The sequence below is a fragment of the Oncorhynchus masou genome, unplaced genomic scaffold, assembly GCF_036934945.1.
Source record: "Oncorhynchus masou masou isolate Uvic2021 unplaced genomic scaffold, UVic_Omas_1.1 unplaced_scaffold_2846, whole genome shotgun sequence".
In the NCBI taxonomy this organism is placed as follows: Eukaryota; Metazoa; Chordata; class Actinopteri; order Salmoniformes; family Salmonidae; genus Oncorhynchus; species Oncorhynchus masou.
The window spans coordinates 15,001-35,311 of NW_027009272.1; the positions used below are offsets into that span (position 1 = coordinate 15,001).

Here is a 20,311-nt window from a genome sequence, read left to right on the forward strand (position 1 = left end):
CCTCTAACCACTGGGCTACCCTGCCTCCTCTAACCACTGGGCTTCTCTGCCGCTGCCACTAGGGTAAGGAAGTGTGCAGGAAAAATAATTTTAAAAACCCTCTCCTCTGGCAAACGGTTGAGGTCAATTAAGACGAAAACCAACTCACCACCCGGAAATCATCTCCACAGAGATCAAACCCTCCCACCCCTTTGCAGGGACCTACCCTCGCACCCCTTTGCAGGGACCTACCCTCGCACCCCTTTCCAGGGACCTACCCTCGCACCCCTTTCCAGGGACCTACCAACCCACCCCTTTCCAGGGACCTACCAACCCACCCCTTTGCATGGACCTACCCTCGCACCCCTTTGCAGGGACCTACCCTCGCACCCCTTTCCAGGGACCTACCCTCGCACCCCTTTCCAGGGACCTACCAACCCACCCCTTTGCACGGACCTACCAACCCACCCCTTTCCAGGGACCTACCCTCCCACCCCTTTGCACGGACCTACCCCCCCACCCCCACCAGGGTATTGAGTCCCAGGTCCTCACCAGTGATCTCCAGGTGCATGGAGCTGTCCATGGGGAGGGGTAAAGACAGGAAGTTGAAGGGGTCGAAGCGAGCGCTGATGTGACCACACGTCTTACACTTGACCTGGGACTTGAGCTGGCCGTGGAACAGATCCACCACGATGGAACGGTTCCTCCGCAAGTGGTTCTCCCATGCCTGACGAGGAACACACACACGGAACCATAGAGAGATGTGGAACACACACACAGAACCATAGAGAGATGTAAAAGACACACAACAAGTGGTTCTCCCACGCCTGACGAGGAACACACACACGGAACCATAGAGAGATGTAAAACACACACACACATGGAACCATAGAGAGATGTGGAACACACACACATGGAACCATAGAGATGTAAAACACACACAAGTGGTTCTCCCACGCCTGACGAGGAACACACACACAGAACCATAGAGAGATGTGGAACACACACGGAACCATAGAGAGATGTGGAACACACACACACGGAACCATAGAGAGATGTAAAACACACACACTCGGAACCATAGAGAGATGTAAAACACACACACACACGGAACCATAGAGAGATGTGGAACACACACACACACACGGAACCATAGAGAGACGTGGAACACACACACACAGCACTAATGCTGCTAATTACTCCTATAAACACACACACTGTTCATTAACTGCATATCAATACACTTCACAGGTCATCCACTCCTTAAGAAGTGCTTAGTGGATGGGCTGACTTTCATCGACTCTCTCCTGGTCTCCAGACACCCAAGATGGCTGCCAGAAGATGCTCCTAAGGACGATGATGATGATGTAGTGCTGTATGATGATCGGTGAATGTTACTAAACAGTCTAGTTTTTCCTTTTTTATAGTTGATCGATTTTATTTTTTCCATATTAAACAGTGGAAAATTCTCTCTGAGAAAATAATGATTGATTTGATTGTACGTCTGTGTATTGGTTGACTGTGTGCACGTGTGTGTGTGTGTGAAGTTGTGCGCATATGCGCGTATGTTTTGGTTTATTGATTGAACTCTGACCTCTAAGGCAACCTCCCAGTCGGGTCGCCCGTTGCTGTCCTTCAGCTCTACGTAGGGTTTCTCATGCACCCTGTTCAGGTCCTCATGGAGCCCGTCCAATAGGAAGGCCAGGAGCTCCTGACTGTCCTGCTGCTGGAAGCCGTTGAACCGTGGGGCGTACTTTGCTATCGTCCACTACAGGGGGCGGTAGTGAGACAACCACATATTAGTCAATTTTATTTATTTATTATTTAATCTTTATTTACGAGGCAAGTCAGTTAAGAACAAATTCTTATTTTCAATGACGGCCTGGGAACAGTGGGTTAACTGCCTGTTCAGGGGCAGAACGACAGATTTGTACCTTGTCAGCTCGGGGGTTTGAACTCACAACCTTCCGGTTACTAGTCCAACACTCTAACCTCTAGGCTACCCTGCCGAATTCATTCACGTCACAATGACTACGTTACCACAAGCTAAACCAATTCTGATCATTTTTTTCCCCACAAAATGTTTATTTTGACCAATCACACTAGATCTTCAGAGCTGTTCCCGAATGGTGAAAAAAAATAAAAAGTACTGCTTCTTGACAAAAATGCCCACTTAACCCGGAAGCCAGCCGCACCAAAGTGTGGGAGGAAACCCCGTACACCTGCCGACCGTGTCAGCGTGCACTGCGCCCGGCTCGCCACAGGAGTCGCTGGTGCGCGATGGGACAAGGACATCCCTTCCGGGCGAAACCCTCCTCTAACACGGACGATGCTGGGCCAATTGTTCACCGCCACTCCTGGGTCTCGGCCGTCTGCGGACAGTGCCTGGACTCGAACCAGGATCTCTAGTGGCACAGCCGCTACGCCAAACGAGCTCTATTTCTAATGCTTTCCTTCCATCTGAAATACACAGCTAAATGATTGAATACTTTTTATGACTTTACCTTTTAGATTGGTAAAAATGAGTTGAAAGATATGACTTTACAATTCAAATGGCTGATAATGTATGAATTCAGCGTATTGCTAGATGTTTTGGATATTGTCCAAAATAGGATCACGAAAAATAAATTTGACTGCAGTCAACCAGAGCGCACAAAGATAACACAGGCACCGAGAGGCGGGACAGACAGCTGAGTGACCAACCAGCATCCTCCCTGTCATCGCTGGCTTTGTGACTGACAGCCGACACCATCAACAAAGAGGTCACTAAGAAAATGCATATCGTTCCTTCTTGTGGGAGAAGGCTATACAGGACTTTCCTGACTAGAAAATCGGAAGATTTTAAATGAAAAGAAGCAGAGTTCATTAATGAAGTGGAAAAAGGAGCCAGCTGACCGGTTATCGGCTATTTAGCCAACGGTCTGCGCTAAAAAGAAAACACATTATTTTTTACATTTATTTTTAACCCTTTTTCTCCCCAATTTCGTGGTATCCAATTGTTGTAGTAGCTACTATCTTGTCTCATCGCTACAACTCTCGTACGGGCTCGGGAGAGACGAAGGTCGATAGCCATGCGTCCTCCGATACACAACCGCACTGCTTCTTAACACAGCGCGCATCCAACCCGGAAACCAGCCGCACCAATGTGTCGGAGGAAACACTGTGCACCTGGCAACCTTGGTTAGCGTGCACTGCGCCCTGCCCGCCAGAGGAGCCGCTGGTGCGCGATGAGACAAGGATATCCCTACCGGCCAAACCCTCCCTAACCCGGACGACGCCCCACAGACCTCCCGGTCGCGGCCGGTTACGACAGAGCCTGGACCCGAACCCAGAGTCTCTGGTGGCACAGCTGGCGCTGCAGTACAGCACCCTGAACCACTGAGCCACCCGGGAGGCCCATGACAACACGTATTAGTCAATACACTCATATCACAAATGGAGACATTAAGGACATAGTTGTCCACTTCAGGGAGTAAGGAAATCCCATCCACTGTTGTGACGATCCATGCCAGGATTTATAACCCACCCGGAGTTTGAGAGGAGCAACGTTCTTCTGTGTTCCACTCCACAGCTCCATCAGCAGGTCTCCGTAGCATTTAGCCATGTGACCTCGCATCCCGATGGGGTTGGTCCTGGACACACAAAATAACAAGTCAGTAATGCTATCCAACAAGCTGTTTAACTTTTCACAACACGTGTACACAGACACACACAGAGACACACAGACACACAGACACAGAGACACACAGACAGACACACACAGACACAGAGACACACAGACAGACACAGACAGACACACAGACACAGACAGACACAGAGACACAGACAGACAGACAGACAGACAGACACAGAGACACAGACAGACAGACAGACAGACAGACACACAGACAGACACAGACAGACACAGAGACACAGAGACACAGACAGACAGACAGACACAGAGACACACAGACAGACACAGACAGACACAGACAGACACAGAGACACAGACAGACACACAGACAGACACAGACAGACACAGACAGACACAGACAGACACAGACAGAGACAGACAGAGACACAGACAGAGACACAGACAGACACAGAGACACAAAGACACAAAGACACAGACAGACACAGACACACAGACAGACACAGACAGACACACAGACAGACAGACAGACAGACAGACAGACAGACACAGAGACACAGAGACACAGACAGACAGACAGACAGAGAAGACAGACAGACAGACACAGACAGACAGACAGACAGACAGACAGACAGACAGACACAGACAGACAGACACAGAGACACAGACAGACACAGACAGACACAGAGACACAGACAGACAGACACAGAGACACAGACAGACACAGACAGACAGACACAGACAGACACAGACAGACACACACCTACCTGTTGAGTTCATAGAGGTGTCTCCCTGAGATGAAATAGTCAGTGAGGGGCGTGGTGTTGCTAACACACTGGATACTAGAGTTCATAAAGCACGTGTTGCCTAGGTTACTGAGGCCCGTGGCACCCTTCTCCGTAGCAACTGGGGAGGGGGTGGGATGGGGGGTGGTAGACACACACAGTATTAGGCTACAATATTTACATGTTTGCCAGGCTTTAGGGGAGAATCGGAGGGAGGTTAGAGATAAATATATCATCCTAAAATAGTAAAAGCTCTTCATAACTGCGTTGTAAACGTGTGTACCGATGCGCTGAAGGGGTTTGTGACGCGATAACTGCGTACCTTTATGTTGGTCCATTTTACTGCTGTTAGCGATGAAGGACATCTCTTCTGGCCAGCTCATGTCTTTGTTCCGAACTAAAAACACACAAGATGAAGGTTTTTTTTTTGACACATCAATGACTCACAGTAGAAAGACCTGCTACTTTTATCTTCTCTTTTTTAAAATCAGGAGTTAGCAGTCAGGTTTTAAAACATTTATTTTATTTTTTACATTTCAACACATTCAGCAGTCAGATAAAGTTTGAGTTTATTATAGAGTTCTTTGAACGTACCCTCGATAACTAAGTGTTGCTCATCCTGAATCTTCAGGCCCTCCAGAGTGTGGTTCTCATCATCCAGGAGGGTCAGATAGTTCTGGGTGGGGGGAGGAGGAGAACAGGGTCAGATAGTTCTGGGTGGGGGGAGGAGGAGAACAGGGTCAGATAGTTCTGGGTGGGGGGAGGAGGAGAACAGGGTCAGATAGTTCTTGGGGGAGGAGGAGGAGAACAGAGTCAGGTAGTTCTGGGGGGAGGAGGATAACAGGGTCAGGTAGTTCTGGGGGGAGGAGGATAACAGGGTCAGGTAGTTCTGGGGGGAGGAGGAGAACAGGGTCAGGTAGTTCTGGGGGGAGGAGGATAACAGGGTCAGATAGTTCTGGGGGGAGGAGGAGAACAGGGTCAGGTAGTTCTGGGGGGAGGAGGAGAACAGGGTCAGATAGTTCTGGGGGGAGGAGGAGAACAGGGTCAGATAGATCTGGGGGGAGGAGGAGAACAGGGTCAGGTAGTTCTGGGGGGAGGAGGAGAACAGGGTCAGATAGTTCTGGGTGGAGGGAGGAGGAGAACAGGGTCAGATAGTTCTGGGTGGGGGGAGGAGGAGAACAGGGTCAGGTAGTTCTGGGTGGGGGGAGGAGGAGAACAGGGTCAGGTAGTTCTGGGGGGAGGAGGAGAACAGGGTCAGATAGTTCTGGGGGAGGAGGAGAACAGGGTCAGATAGATCTGGGGGAGGAGGAGAACAGGGTCAGGTAGTTCTGGGGGAGGAGGAGAACAGGGTCAGATAGTTCTGGGTGGGGGAGGAGGAGAACAGGGTCAGGTAGTTCTGGGTGGGGGGAGGAGAACAGGGTCAGGTAGTTCTGGGTGGGGGAGGAGAACAGGGTCAGGTAGTTCTGGGGGAGGAGGAGAACAGGGTCAGGTAGTTCTGGGGGAGGAGGAGAACAGGGTCAGGTAGTTCTGGGGGGAGGAGGATAACAGGGTCAGGTAGTTCTGGGGGGAGGAGGAGAACAGGGTCAGGTAGTTCTGGGTGGGGGGAGGAGGATAACAGGGTCAGGTAGTTCTGGGTGGGGGAGGAGGATAACAGGGTCAGGTAGTTCTGGGGGAGGAGGATAACAGGGTCAGGTAGTTCTGGGGGAGGAGGAGAACAGGGTCAGGTAGTTCTGGGGGAGGAGGAGAACAGGGTCAGGTAGTTCTGGGTGGGGGAGGGAGGAGAACAGGGTCAGGTAGTTCTGGGGGAGGAGGAGAACAGGGTCAGGTAGTTCTGGGTGGGGGAGGAGGATAACAGGGTCAGGTAGTTCTGGGTGGGGGGAGGAGGAGAACAGGGTCAGGTAGTTCTGGGTGGGGGGAGGAGGAGAACAGGGTCAGGTAGTTCTGGGGGGAGGAGGAGAACAGGGTCAGGTAGTTCTGGGGGGAGGAGGAGAACAGGGTCAGGTAGTTCTGGGGGGAGGTTTGGATGAGGAGAGGTCAACATCCGCAAGTTTATATTCATTTATATTTTCTCATGTCACCGCAATATCACTTATAATATAGTTGTGGACATGCGACAGTTGCACACCTCGCTGTTGTAGAGCCACAGCCTCATGTCCTCGTCTAGTTGCTCCACACACACACACACACACACACACACCTCACTGTTGTAGAGCCACAGCCTCATGTCCTCGTCTAGTTGCTCCACACACACACACCTCGCTGTTGTAGAGCCACAGCCTCATGTCCTCGTCTAGTTGCTCCACACACACACACACACACACACACACACACACACCTCGCTGTTGTAGAGCCACAGCCTCATGTCCTTGTCTAGTTGCTCCACACACACACACACACACACACACCTCGCTGTTGTAGAGCCACAGCCTCATGTCCTTGTCTAGTTGCTCCACACACACACACACACACACACACCTCGCTGTTATAGAGCCACAGCCTCATGTCCTTGTCTAGTTGCTCCACACACACACACACACACACACCTGGCTGTTGTAGAGCCACAGCCTCATGTCCTCGTCTTTGATGCGTAGCCTCCGAGACAGGTACAGGTGGATGTCCCTGATGGTGCCCACACGGCTGAAACAGCCTGTATAGGCCAGGACACGCTTCAGAGGAGCGTTGGGGGAGGGCACGTTACCTGGAGGGGGAGAGAGAGGGGGATAATGGGGGGTGGGGAGAGAGGAGAGAGGGGGAGAGAGAGAGAGAGGAGGGAGAGAGAGAGGAGAGGGGGGAGAGAGAGAGAGGAGGGGGGAGAGGAGAGGGGGGAGAGAGAGAGGAGAGGGGGAGAGAGAGAGGGAGGGGAGAGAGAGAGAGGAGAGGGGGGAGAGAGAGAGGGAGGGGGAGAGAGAGAGAGGAGGAGGGGGAGAGAGAGGAGAGAGAGAGAGAGAGAGGGGGAGGGGAGGGGGAGAGAGAGAGAGGAGAGGGGGGAGAGAGAGAGGAGATGGGGGAGAGAGAGAGGAGAGGGGGAGAGAGAGGAGAGGGGAGAGAGAGAGAGGAGGGGGAGAGAGAGAGAGGAGAGGGGGGGGAGAGAGAGGGGAGAGGGGGGGAGAGAGAGAGAGGAGAGGGGGAGAGAGAGGAGAGGGGGAGAGAGAGAGAGGAGAGAGGGGGAGAGAGAGAGAGGAGAGGGGGGAGAGAGAGGGAGAGGGGGAGAGAGAGAGGAGAGGGGGAGAGAGAGGAGAGGGGGAGAGAGAGAGGAGAGAGGGGAGAGGGGGAGAGGGGGAGAGAGAGAGGAGAGGGGGAGAGAGGAGAGGGGGGAGGGGGAGAGAGAGAGAGGAGAGGGGAGAGAGGAGAGGGGGGGAGAGGAGAGGGGGAGAGAGAGAGGAGGAGAGGGGAGAGAGAGAGAGGAGGGAGAGAGAGAGAGAGGAGAGGGGGAGGGAGAGGGAGGGGAGAGAGAGAGAGGAGAGGGGGGAGAGAGAGAGAGGGAGGGGAGAGAGAGAGGAGAGGGGGAGAGAGAGAGAGGAGGGAGAGAGAGAGAGAGGAGAGGGGGGGAGAGAGAGAGGAGAGGGGGGGAGAGAGAGAGGAGAGGGGGGAGAGAGAGAGGAGAGGGGGAGAGAGAGAGGAGAGGGGAGGAGAGGGGGAGAGAGAGAGAGGAGAGGGGAGAGAGAGAGAGGAGATGGGGGAGAGAGAGAGGGAGGGGGGAGAGAGAGGAGAGGGGAGAGAGAGAGGAGAGGGGGAGAGAGAGAGAGGGGGGGAGAGAGGGGAGAGGGGGGAGAGAGAGAGGAGAGGGGGAGAGAGAGGAGAGGGGGGAGAGAGAGAGAGAGGAGAGGGGGAGAGAGAGAGGAGAGGGGGAGAGAGAGGGAGAGGGGGGAGAGAGAGAGGAGAGGGGGAGAGAGAGAGAGGGGGAGAGAGAGAGGAGAGGGGGGAGAGGGGGAGAGGGGGAGAGAGAGAGGAGAGGGGGAGAGAGGAGAGGGGGAGGGAGAGAGAGAGAGGAGAGGGGAGAGAGGAGAGGGGAGAGAGAGGCGAGGGAGGGAGAGAGAGGGGAGAGGGGGGAGAGAGAGAGAGGAGAGGGGGAGAGAGAGAGAGGAGAGAGGGGGAGAGGAGAGGGGGAGAGAGAGAGAGGGGGGAGAGAGAGAGAGGAGGGGGAGAGAGAGGAGAGGGGGAGAGAGAGAGGAGAGGGGGAGAGAGAGAGAGGAGAGGGGGGAGAGGAGAGGGGGAGAGAGAGAGGGAGGGGGAGAGAGAGAGGGAGAGGGGGAGAGAGAGAGGAGAGGGGGGGGAGAGAGAGAGGAGAGGGGGAGAGAGAGAGGAGAGGGGGAGAGAGAGAGGAGAGGGGGAGAGGAGAGGGGGAGAGAGAGAGAGGAGAGGGGGGAGAGAGAGAGGAGAGGGGGAGAGAGAGAGAGGAGAGGGGGGAGAGAGAGGGAGAGGGGGAGAGAGAGAGAGGAGAGGGGGAGAGAGAGAGAGAGAGAGAGGAGAGGGGGAGGAGAGAGAGAGAGAGAGAGGAGAGGGGGGAGAGAGAGAGAGGAGAGGGGAGAGAGAGAGGAGAGGGAGAGGGAGAGAGAGAGGAGAGGGGGAGAGAGAGAGAGGAGAGGGGGAGAGAGAGAGGAGAGGGGGAGAGAGAGAGAGGAGAGAGATAGAGGAGAGGGGGGAGAGAGAGAGGAGAGGGGGGAGAGAGAGAGGAGAGAGAGGAAAGGAGAGAGGCGAAGGGGGGGGGAGGGAGAGGAAAACACTACAGCCTTTAGTGGACTATCAGCTCCCACAGTCTTGTAACACGCACACAGACGCACACAGACGCACACAGACGCACACAGACGCACACAGACGCACACAGACGCACAGAGACGCACAGAGACGCACACAGATGCACACAGACGCACAGAGACGCACACAGACGCACACAGACTGAGTGTTAAATCAACACAGTACTACAGGAGATAAAGAATAGTTCAGCTCATGTAGGATTAGTTGTAAGGAAGCAGCAAGAAAGTGTGTTTTAGATTCGGGCATTTAATTAAGACTGATTCATTAAAATCAACTCATTAGTGATTCACAAGATTCAAATCTGATTCAATCATAAGTCAACAAAAATCAATATTAGTTCAGTTAATAATAAACAATTCAAAACAAAAAACGGAACTGATTTTAAAAGTATAGCCAAAAAAACAACAAAAAGCAAACCTTAATATATGTGATAGATTGGTAATACTTTGAAAGCAAACAGAATGAATCAAAAGCTGAAAACAGTATATTCTCCCAGGGAGCACAGCCTTGCTCTTCGGTCAGTATGTCTGGGTCTAGTCATTCTATGGCACTTGCAACAAATGTGATCGTGGGTTCGATTCCCGCTGAGGCCCCACATACATAAAATGTATGACTAAGTCCTTTAGGATAAAATCACCACCTCATAGTGTCTCTGTGCACCACTCTAACGCCTCATAGTGTCTCTGTGCACCACTCTAACGCCTCATAGTGTCTCTGTGCACCACTAACGCCTCATAGTGTCTCTGTGCACCACTCTAACGCCTCATAGTGTCTCTGTGCACCACTCTAACGCCTCATAGTGTCTCTGTGCACCACTAACACCTCATAGTGTCTCTGTGCACCACTAACGCCTCATAGTGTCTCTGTGCACCACTAACGCCTCATAGTGTCTCTGCAGCACCACTAACGCCTCATAGTGTCTCTGTGCACCACTAACGCCTCATAGTGTCTCTGTGCACCACTAACGCCTCATAGTGTCTCTGTGCACCACTAACACCTCATAGTGTCTCTGTGCACCACTAACGCCTCATAGTGTCTCTGTGCACCACTAACGCCTCATAGTGTCTCTGTGCACCACTAACGCCTCATAGTGTCTCTGTGCACCACTAACACCTCATAGTGTCTCTGTGCACCACTAACACCTCATAGTGTCTCTGTGCACCACTAACGCCTCATAGTGTCTCTGTGCACCACTAACACCTCATAGTGTCTCTGTGCACCACTAACGCCTCATAGTGTCTCTGTGCACCACTAACGCCTCAGTGTCTCTGTGCACCACTAACGCCTCATAGTGTCTCTGCGCACCACTTACGCCTCATAGTGTCTCTGCGCACCACTAACGCCTCATAGTGTCTCTGCAGCACCACTAACACCTCATAGTGTCTCTGCAGCACCACTAACGCCTCATAGTGTCTCTGCAGCACCACTAACGCCTCATAGTGTCTCTGCAGCACCACTAACGCCTCATAGTGTCTCTGTGCACCACTAACGCCTCATAGTGTCTCTGTGCACCACTAACGCCTCATAGTGTCTCTGTGCACCACTAACGCCTCATAGTGTCTCTGTGCACCACTCTAACGCCTCATAGTGTCTCTGTGCACCACTAACGCCTCATAGTGTCTCTGCAGCACCACTAACGCCTCATAGTGTCTCTGTGCACCACTAACGCCTCATAGTGTCTCTGTGCACCACTAACGCCTCATAGTGTCTCTGCAGCACCACTAACGCCTCATAGTGTCTCTGCAGCACCACTAACGCCTCATAGTGTCTCTGTGCACCACTAACGCCTCATAGTGTCTCTGTGCACCACTAACGCCTCATAGTGTCTCTGTGCACCACTCTAACGCCTCATAGTGTCTCTGTGCACCACTAACGCCTCATAGTGTCTCTGCAGCACCACTAACGCCTCATAGTGTCTCTGTGCACCACTAACGCCTCATAGTGTCTCTGCAGCACCACTAACGCCTCATAGTGTCTCTGTGCACCACTCTAACGCCTCATAGTGTCTCTGTGCACCACTAACACCTCATAGTGTCTCTGCAGCACCACTAACGCCTCATAGTGTCTCTGTGCACCACTAACGCCTCATAGTGTCTCTGTGCACCACTAACACCTCAGTGTCTCTGTGCACCACTAACGCCTCATAGTGTCTCTGTGCACCACTAACGCCTCATAGTGTCTCTGTGCACCACTAACGCCTCATAGTGTCTCTGTGCACCACTAACGCCTCATAGTGTCTCTGCAGCACCACTAACGCCTCATAGTGTCTCTGTGCACCACTAACGCCTCATAGTGTCTCTGCAGCACCACTAACGCCTCATAGTGTCTCTGTGCACCACTAACGCCTCAGTGTCTCTGTGCACCACTAACACCTCATAGTGTCTCTGCAGCACCACTAGCGCCTCATAGTGTCTCTGCGCTCCACTAACGCCTCATAGTGTCTCTGCGCACCACTAACGCCTCATAGTGTCTCTGTGCACCACTAACGCCCCATAGTGTCTCTGTGCACCACTAACGCCTCATAGTGTCTCTGTGCACCACTAACGCCTCATAGTGTCTCTGCAGCACCACTAACGCCTCATAGTGTCTCTGTGCACCACTAACGCCTCATAGTGTCTCTGCAGCACCACTAACGCCTCATAGTGTCTCTGTGCACCAATAACGCCTCATAGTGTCTCTGTGCACCACTCTAACGCCTCAGTGTCTCTGTGCACCACTAACGCCTCATAGTGTCTCTGCAGCACCACTAACACCTCATAGTGTCTCTGCAGCACCACTAACACCTCATAGTGTCTCTGCAGCACCACTAACGCCTCATAGTGTCTCTGCAGCACCACTAACACCTCATAGTGTCTCTGTGCACCACTAACACCTCATAGTGTCTCTGTGCACCACTAACACCTCATAGTGTCTCTGTGCACCACTAACGCCTCATAGTGTCTCTGTGCACCACTAACACCTCATAGTGTCTCTGTGCACCACTAACGCCTCATAGTGTCTCTGTGCACCACTAACACCTCATAGTGTCTCTGTGCACCACTAACGCCTCATAGTGTCTCTGCAGCACCACTCCAACACCTCATAGTGTCTCTGCAGCACCACTAACGCCTCATAGTGTCTCTGCAGCACCACTAACACCTCATAGTGTCTCTGTGCACCACTAACGCCTCATAGTGTCTCTGTGCACCACTAACGCCTCATAGTGTCTCTGTGCACCACTAACGCCTCATAGTGTCTCTGCAGCACCACTCCAACACCTCATAGTGTCTCTGCAGCACCACTAACGCCTCATAGTGTCTCTGCAGCACCACTAACGCCTCATAGTGTCTCTGTGCACCACTAACGCCTCATAGTGTCTCTGCAGCACCACTAACGCTTCATAGTGTCTCTGTGCACCACTAACGCCTCATAGTGTCTCTGCAGCACCACTAACGTCTCATAGTGTCTCTGTGCACCACTAACGCCTCATAGTGTCTCTGTGCACCACTAACGCCTCAGTGTCTCTGCGCACCACTAACACCTCATAGTGTCTCTGTGCACCACTAACGCCTCATAGTGTCTCTGTGCACCACTAACGCCTCATAGTGTCTCTGTGCACCACTAACGCCTCATAGTGTCTCTGTGCACCACTAACGCCTCAGTGTCTCTGCGCACCACTAACACCTCATAGTGTCTCTGTGCACCACTAACGCCTCATAGTGTCTCTGTGCACCACTAACGCCTCATAGTGTCTCTGCAGCACCACTAACACCTCATAGTGTCTCTGCAGCACCACTAACGCCTCATAGTGTCTCTGTGCACCACTCTAACGCCTCATAGTGTCTCTGTGCACCACTAACGCCTCATAGTGTCTCTGTGCACCACTAACGCCTCATAGTGTCTCTGTGCACCACTAAAGCCTCATAGTGTCTCTGTGCACCACTCTAACGCCTCATAGTGTCTCTGCAGCACCACTCCAACGCCTCATAGTGTCTCTGTGCACCACTAACGCCTCATAGTGTCTCTGTGCACCACTAACGCATCATAGTGTCTCTGCAGCACCACTAACGCCTCATAGTGTCTCTGCAGCACCACTAACGCCTCATAGTGTCTCTGTGCACCACTAACGCCTCATAGTGTCTCTGCAGCACCACTAACGCCTCATAGTGTCTCTGCAGCACCACTCCAACGCCTCAGTGTCTCTGCAGCACCACTCCAACGCCTCAGTGTCTCTGTGCACCACTAACGCCTCAGTGTCTCTGTGCACCACTAACGCCTCATAGTGTCTCTGTGCACCACTAACGCCTCATAGTGTCTCTGCAGCACCACTAACGCCTCATAGTGTCTCTGCAGCACCACTAACGCCTCATAGTGTCTCTGCAGCACCACTAACGCCTCATAGTGTCTCTGCAGCACCACTAACGCCTCATAGTGTCTCTGTGCACCACTCTAACGCCTCATAGTGTCTCTGCAGCACCACTCTAACGCCTCATAGTGTCTCTGTGCACCACTCTAACGCCTCATAGTGTCTCTGCAGCACCACTCCAACACCTCAGTCTCTGCAGCACCACTAACGCCTCATAGTGTCTCTGCAGCACCACTAACGCCTCATAGTGTCTCTGCAGCACCACTAACGCCTCATAGTGTCTCTGCAGCACCACTAACGCCTCATAGTGTCTCTGCAGCACCACTAACGCCTCATAGTGTCTCTGCAGCACCACTCCAACGCCTCATAGTGTCTCTGCAGCACCACTCCAACACCTCAGTGTCTCTGCAGCACCACTAACGCCTCATAGTGTCTCTGCAGCACCACTAACGCCTCATAGTGTCTCTGCAGCACCACTCCAACGCCTCATAGTGTCTCTGCAGCTCCACTAACACCTCATAGTGCCTCTGCAGCACCACTAACGCCTCATAGTGTCTCTGCAGCACCCCTCCAATGCCTCATAGTGTCTCTGCAGCTCCACTAACACCTCATAGTGCCTCTGCAGCACCACTAACGCCTCATAGTGTCTCTGCAGCACCACTCCAACACCTCAGTGTCTCTGCAGCACCACTCCAACGCCTCATAGTGTCTCTGTGCACCACTAACGCCTCATAGTGTCTCTGCAGCACCACTCCAATGCCTCATAGTGTCTCGGCAGCACCACTAACGCCTCATAGTGCCTCTGCAGCACCACTCCAATGCCTCATAGTGTCTCGGCAGCACCACTAACGCCTCATAGTGCCTCTGCAGCACCACTAACGCCTCATAGTGTCTGTTACCAATCTGTTAAAGTAGGCTAATTGGCTAGCACTGTCACCAATCTGTTAAAGTAGGCTAATTGGCTAGCACTGTCACCAATCTGTTAAAGTAGTCTAATTGGCTAGCACTGTCATCAGCTGTTGTTTACAGTTTCTGTTATGTCATCATTATTTTTCTATGTAGGCTTTACTGAGGGCGTGTCAAGCTTCATAGCACCACTGTTGTGACAACAAGGCTATGCGTACAGAAGAGTAACAGTTAGGCTCTCAGGGTATTTTAGTACAGTCAGTGGGCACCATATCCACCCCCCTATGGACCATGACTCATCCTGCAGTCCATTCTAAGAACTTGATTAGGGGCCGGACCAGTCCATTTTAGGGGCATGATTAGGGGAAGGACCAGTCCATTATAACAGCATGATTAGGGGAAGGACCAGTCCATTATAACAGCATGATTAGGGGAAGGACCAGTCCATTATAACAGCATGATTAGGGGAAGGACCAGTCCATTATAACAGCATGATTAGGGGCCGGACCAGTCCATTATAACAGCATGATTAGGGGCCGGACCAGTCCATTATAACAGCATGATTAGGGGAAGGATCAGTCCATTATAACAGCATGATTAGGGGCCGGACCAGTCCATTATAACAGCATGATTAGGGGCCGGACCAGTCCATTATAACAGCATGATTAGGGGAAGGATCAGTCCATTATAACAGCATGATTAGGGGCCGGACCAGTCCATTATAACAGCATGATTAGGGGAAGGACCAGTCCATTATAACAGCATGATTAGGGGAAGGATCAGTCCATTATAGCAGCATGACTAGGGGAAGGATCAGTCCATTATAACAGCATGATTAGGGGAAGGATCAGTCCATTATAACAGCATGATTAGGGGAAGGATCAGTCCATTATAACAGCATGATTAGGGGAAGGATCAGTCCATTATAACAGCATGATTAGGGGAAGGATCAGTCCATTATAACAGCATGATTAGGGGAAGGACCAGTCCATTATAACAGCATGATTAGGGGAAGGATCAGTCCATTATAACAGCATGATTAGGGGAAGGATCAGTCCATTATAACAGCATGATTAGGGGAAGGACCAGTCCATTATAACAGCATGATTAGGGGAAGGATCAGTCCATTATAGCAGCATGACTAGGGGCCGGACCAGTCCATTATAACAGCATGATTAGGGGAAGGATCAGTCCATTATAGCAGCATGATTAGGGGCCGGATCAGTCCATTATAGCAGCATGATTAGGGGCCGGACCAGTCCATTATAGCAGCATGATTAGGGGCCGGACCAGAACATTATAACAGCATGATTAGGGGCCGGACCAGACCATTATAACAGCATGATTAGGGGCCGGACCAGACCATTATAACAGTATGATTAGGGGCCGGACCAGACCATTATAACAGCATGATTAGGGGTGGACTACAGTAGTAGCGTTTGTTGGCTCCTAGCAGGCTGTCTCTCTTTCTTGCTGCAGGCTTACGTTACCTCGGGGGAGATGCTGGGGGAACATTCTCAGGCTGGTCATACCCATGTTAACCCAGATGTTGGACTGGGGGGTGCGTGTGGCGGGCTGCTGCCGCAGGAAGAGGAGGTAGCGTGGGAAGAGCTCCAGCTCAGCTCGGCCTGTTGTCGTCTGCTGGATCACCTGGGAAAAGGGAGAGGAGGATGAGTACCTCCACCCCACCCGGTACCTCCACCCCACCCGGTACCGCCACCCCACCCGGTACCGCCACCCCACCCGGTACCTCCACCCCACCCAGTACCGCCACCCCACCCATTACCTCCACACCACCCAGTACCTCCACCCCACCCATTACCTCCACCCCACCCGGTACCTCCACCCCACCCGGTACCTCCACCCCACCCATTACCTCCACCCCACCCGGTACCTCCACCCCACCCAGTACCTCCACCCCACCCATTACCTCCACCCCACCCGGTACCTCCACCCCACCCATTACCTCCACACAACCCAGTACCGCCACCCCACCCAGTACCGCCACCCCACCCATTACCTCCACACAACCCAGTACCTCCACCCCACCCGGTGCCTCCACCCCACCCGGTGCCTCCACCCCACCCGGTACCTCCACCCCACCCAGTACCTCCACCCCACCCATTACCTCCACCCCACCCGGTACCTCCACCCCACCCGGTACCTCCACCCCACCCATTACCTCCACACAACCCAGTACCGCCACCCCACCCAGTACCGCCACCCCACCCAGTACCTCCACACAACCCAGTACCTCCACCCCACCCATTACCTCCACCCACCCGGTACCTCCACCCCACCCATTACCTCCACCCAACCAGTACCGCCACCCACCCATTACCTCCACCCACCCATTACCTCCACCCCACCCGGTACCTCCACCCCACCCGGGTGCCTCCACCCCACCATTACCTCCACACAACCCAGTACCGCCACCCCACCCAGTACCGCCACCCCACCCAGTACCTCCACACAACCCAGTACCTCCACCCCACCCATTACCTCCACCCCACCCGGTACCTCCACCCCACCCATTACCTCCACACAACCCAGTACCGCCACCCCACCCATTACCTCCACCCCACCCATTACCTCCACACAACCCGGTACCGCCACCCCACCCGGTACCGCCACCCCACCCGGTACCTCCACCCCACCCGGTACCTCCACCCAGTACCGCCACCCCACCCAGTACCTCCAACCCACCCAGTACCGCCACCCAACCCAGTACCTCCACCACCACCCAGTACCGCCACCCCACCCAGTACCTCCACCCAACCCAGTACCGCCAGTACCTCCACCGAACCCAGTACCGCCACCCCACCCAGTACCTCCACCCAACCCAGTACCGCCAGTACCTCCACCCCACCCAGTACCGCCACCCCACCCAGTACCTCCACCAGTACCTCCACCCACCCAGTACCTCCAGTACCTCCACCCCACCCAGTACCTCCAGTACCGCCACCCCACCCAGTACCTCCAGTACCTCCACCCCCCCAGTACCTCCAGTACCTCCACCCCACCAGTACCTCCACCCCACCCAGTACCTCCACCCCACCCAGTACCGCCACCCCACCCAGTACCTCCACCCCACCCAGTACCGCCAGTACCTCCACCCCACCCAGTACCTCCACCCCACCCAGTACCGCCAGTACCTCCACCCCACCCAGTACCTCCACCCCACCCAGTACCGCCAGTACCGCCACCCCACCCAGTACCGCCACCCCACCCAGTACCTCCACCCCACCCAGTACCTCCACCCCACCCAGTACCTCCAGTACCTCCACCCCACCCAGTACCTCCACCCCACCCAGTACCTCCAGTACCTCCACCCCACCCAGTACCTCCACCCCACCCAGTACCTCCAGTACCTCCACCCCACCCAGTACCGCCACCCCACCCAGTACCTCCACCCCACCCAGTACCTCCACCCCACCCAGTACCTCCACCCCACCCAGTACCTCCAGTACCTCCACCCCACCCAGTACCTCCACCCCACCCAGTACCGCCAGTACCTCCACCCCACCCAGTACCTCCACCCCACCCAGTACTTCCAGTACCTCCACCCCACCCAGTACCGCCACCCCACCCAGTACCGCCAGTACCTCCACCCCACCCAGTACCGCCACCCCACCCAGTACCGCCAGTACCTCCACCCCACCCAGTACCGCCACCCCACCCAGTACCTCCACCCCACCCAGTACCTCCACCCCACCCAGTGCCTCCACCCCACCCAGTGCCTCCACCCCACCCAGTGCCTCCACCCACTGTTGTCAGACTGTATATTAACTCTAGCTCTTAAAATGGTTTCTCCAAAAATTATATATATTTTTTTCTCATTTCTCATCTCATTTTAATATTTAAATTTTCTAATTGGAAAAACATTCTGTAATGTTTCAACTGTATTCATGTCATGTATTACATGTAATTGATTTTAAATTATTGTTTTGCAATTGTTTAGTGATTATTATTAATTATGTATTTCTTCAGTTTTATCTGTGAGCAAGAATAAATCAACTCTTGAGGTCTGAGCCCTAATTTCAGGTGCACACACAACTGAAACGGTCACAAAAATCATCCACAATGGTGTGAAAATCTCTCAAGCTAGACCCAGTCCTAGAGGTGACCATCTGTGCTTCAGTGATAGTGTGAGGGGAGGTTGTGTTGTGGTCCATCTACGGTTCAGTGGTTGTGTTGTGGTCCATCTACGGTTCAGTGGTTGTGTTGTGGTCCATCTACGGTTCAGTGGTTGTGTTGTGGTCCATCTATGGTTCAGTGGTTGTGTTGTGGTCCATCTACGGTTCAGTGGTTGTGTTGTGGTCCATCTATGGTTCAGTGGTTGTGTTGTGGTCCATCTATGGTTCAGTGGTTGTGTGAGGGGAGGTTATGGTCCATCTATGGTTCAGTGGTTGTGTTGTGGTCCATCTATGGTTCAGTGGTTGTGTGAGGAGAGGTTATGGTCCATACATACCGGTCGTGGCAGGCTGAGGTTGGCGCCATACCAGTGGAACAGCGCCCTCCACACCGGCTCTGGCACAGTCTCAAAGTCTCTGCCCGCCACCAGCTGTAGGGACTGCTTCAGCCGGCCTCCCTCCATGGTCAATGTGGGGGCCTGGGGGAACAGGAGAGAGACTGGGAGGAACGGGAGAGAGAGTGGGAGGAACGGGAGAGAGAGTGGGAGGAACGGGAGAGAGACTGGGAGGAACGGGAGAGAGACCGGGAGGAACGGGAGAGAGACCGGGAGGAACGGGAGAGAGACCGGGAGGAACGGGAGAGAGACCGGGAGGAACGGGAGAGAGACCGGGAGGAACGGGAGAGAGCCCTTCGTACATCAGCTGATATCTCAAAGTGCTGTACAGAAACCCAGCCTAAAACCCCAAACAGCAAGCAATGCAGGTGTAGAAGCACGGTGGCTAGGAAAAACTCCCTAGAAAAGCCAAAACCTAGGAAGAAACCTAGAGAGGAACCAGGCTATGTGGGGTGGCCAGTCCTCTTCTGGCTGTGCCGGGTAGAGATTATAACAGAACATGGCCAAGATGTTCAAATGTTCATAAATGACCAGCATGGTCGAATAATAATAAGGCAGAACAGTTGAAACTGGAGCAGCAGCACGGCCAGGTGGACTGGGGACAGCAAGGAGTCATCATGTCAAGTAGTCCTGGGGCATGGTCCTAGGGCCGCGGTTCAGTTGAAACTGGAGGAACAGGAGAGAGACCGGGAGGACCGGGAGAGAGACCGGGAGGAACAGGAGAGAGACTGGGAGGAACAGGAGAGAGACTGGGAGGACCAGGAGAGAGACTGGGAGGACCAGGAGAGAGACTGGGAGGACCAGGAGAGAGACTGGGAGGACCAGGAGAGAGACTGGGAGGACCAGGAGAGAGACTGGGAGGACCAGGAGAGAGACTGGGAGGACCAGGAGAGAGACTGGGAGGACCAGGAGAGAGACTGGGAGGACCAGGAGAGAGACTGGGAGAAACAGGAGAGAGACTGGGAGAAACAGGAGAGAGACTGGGAGAAACAGGAGAGAGACTGGGAGAAACAGGAGAGAGACTGGGAGGAACAGGAGAGAGACTGGGAGGAACAGGAGAGAGACTGGGAGGAACAGGAGAGAGACCGGGAGGAACAGGAGAGAGACCGGGAGGACCAGGAGAGAGACCGGGAGGACCAGGAGAGAGACCGGGAGGACCAGGAGAGAGACCGGGAGGACCAGGAGAGAGACCGGGAGGACCAGGAGAGAGACCGGGAGGACCAGGAGAGAGACCGGGAGGACCAGGAGAGGGACTGGGAGGAACAGGAGAGAGACTGGGAGGAACAGGAGAGAGACTGGGAGGACCAGGAGAGAGACTGGGAGGACCAGGAGAGAGACTGGGAGGACCAGGAGAGAGACTGGGAGGACCAGGAGAGAGACTG

General features: G+C 53.7%; 1 pseudogene; it reads right to left on the reverse strand.

The window, feature by feature from the left end:
* Positions 1–20,311, reverse strand: part of LOC135533963 (ubiquitin carboxyl-terminal hydrolase 32-like) — a 42,240-nt pseudogene that overhangs the window by 12,155 nt on the left and 9,774 nt on the right.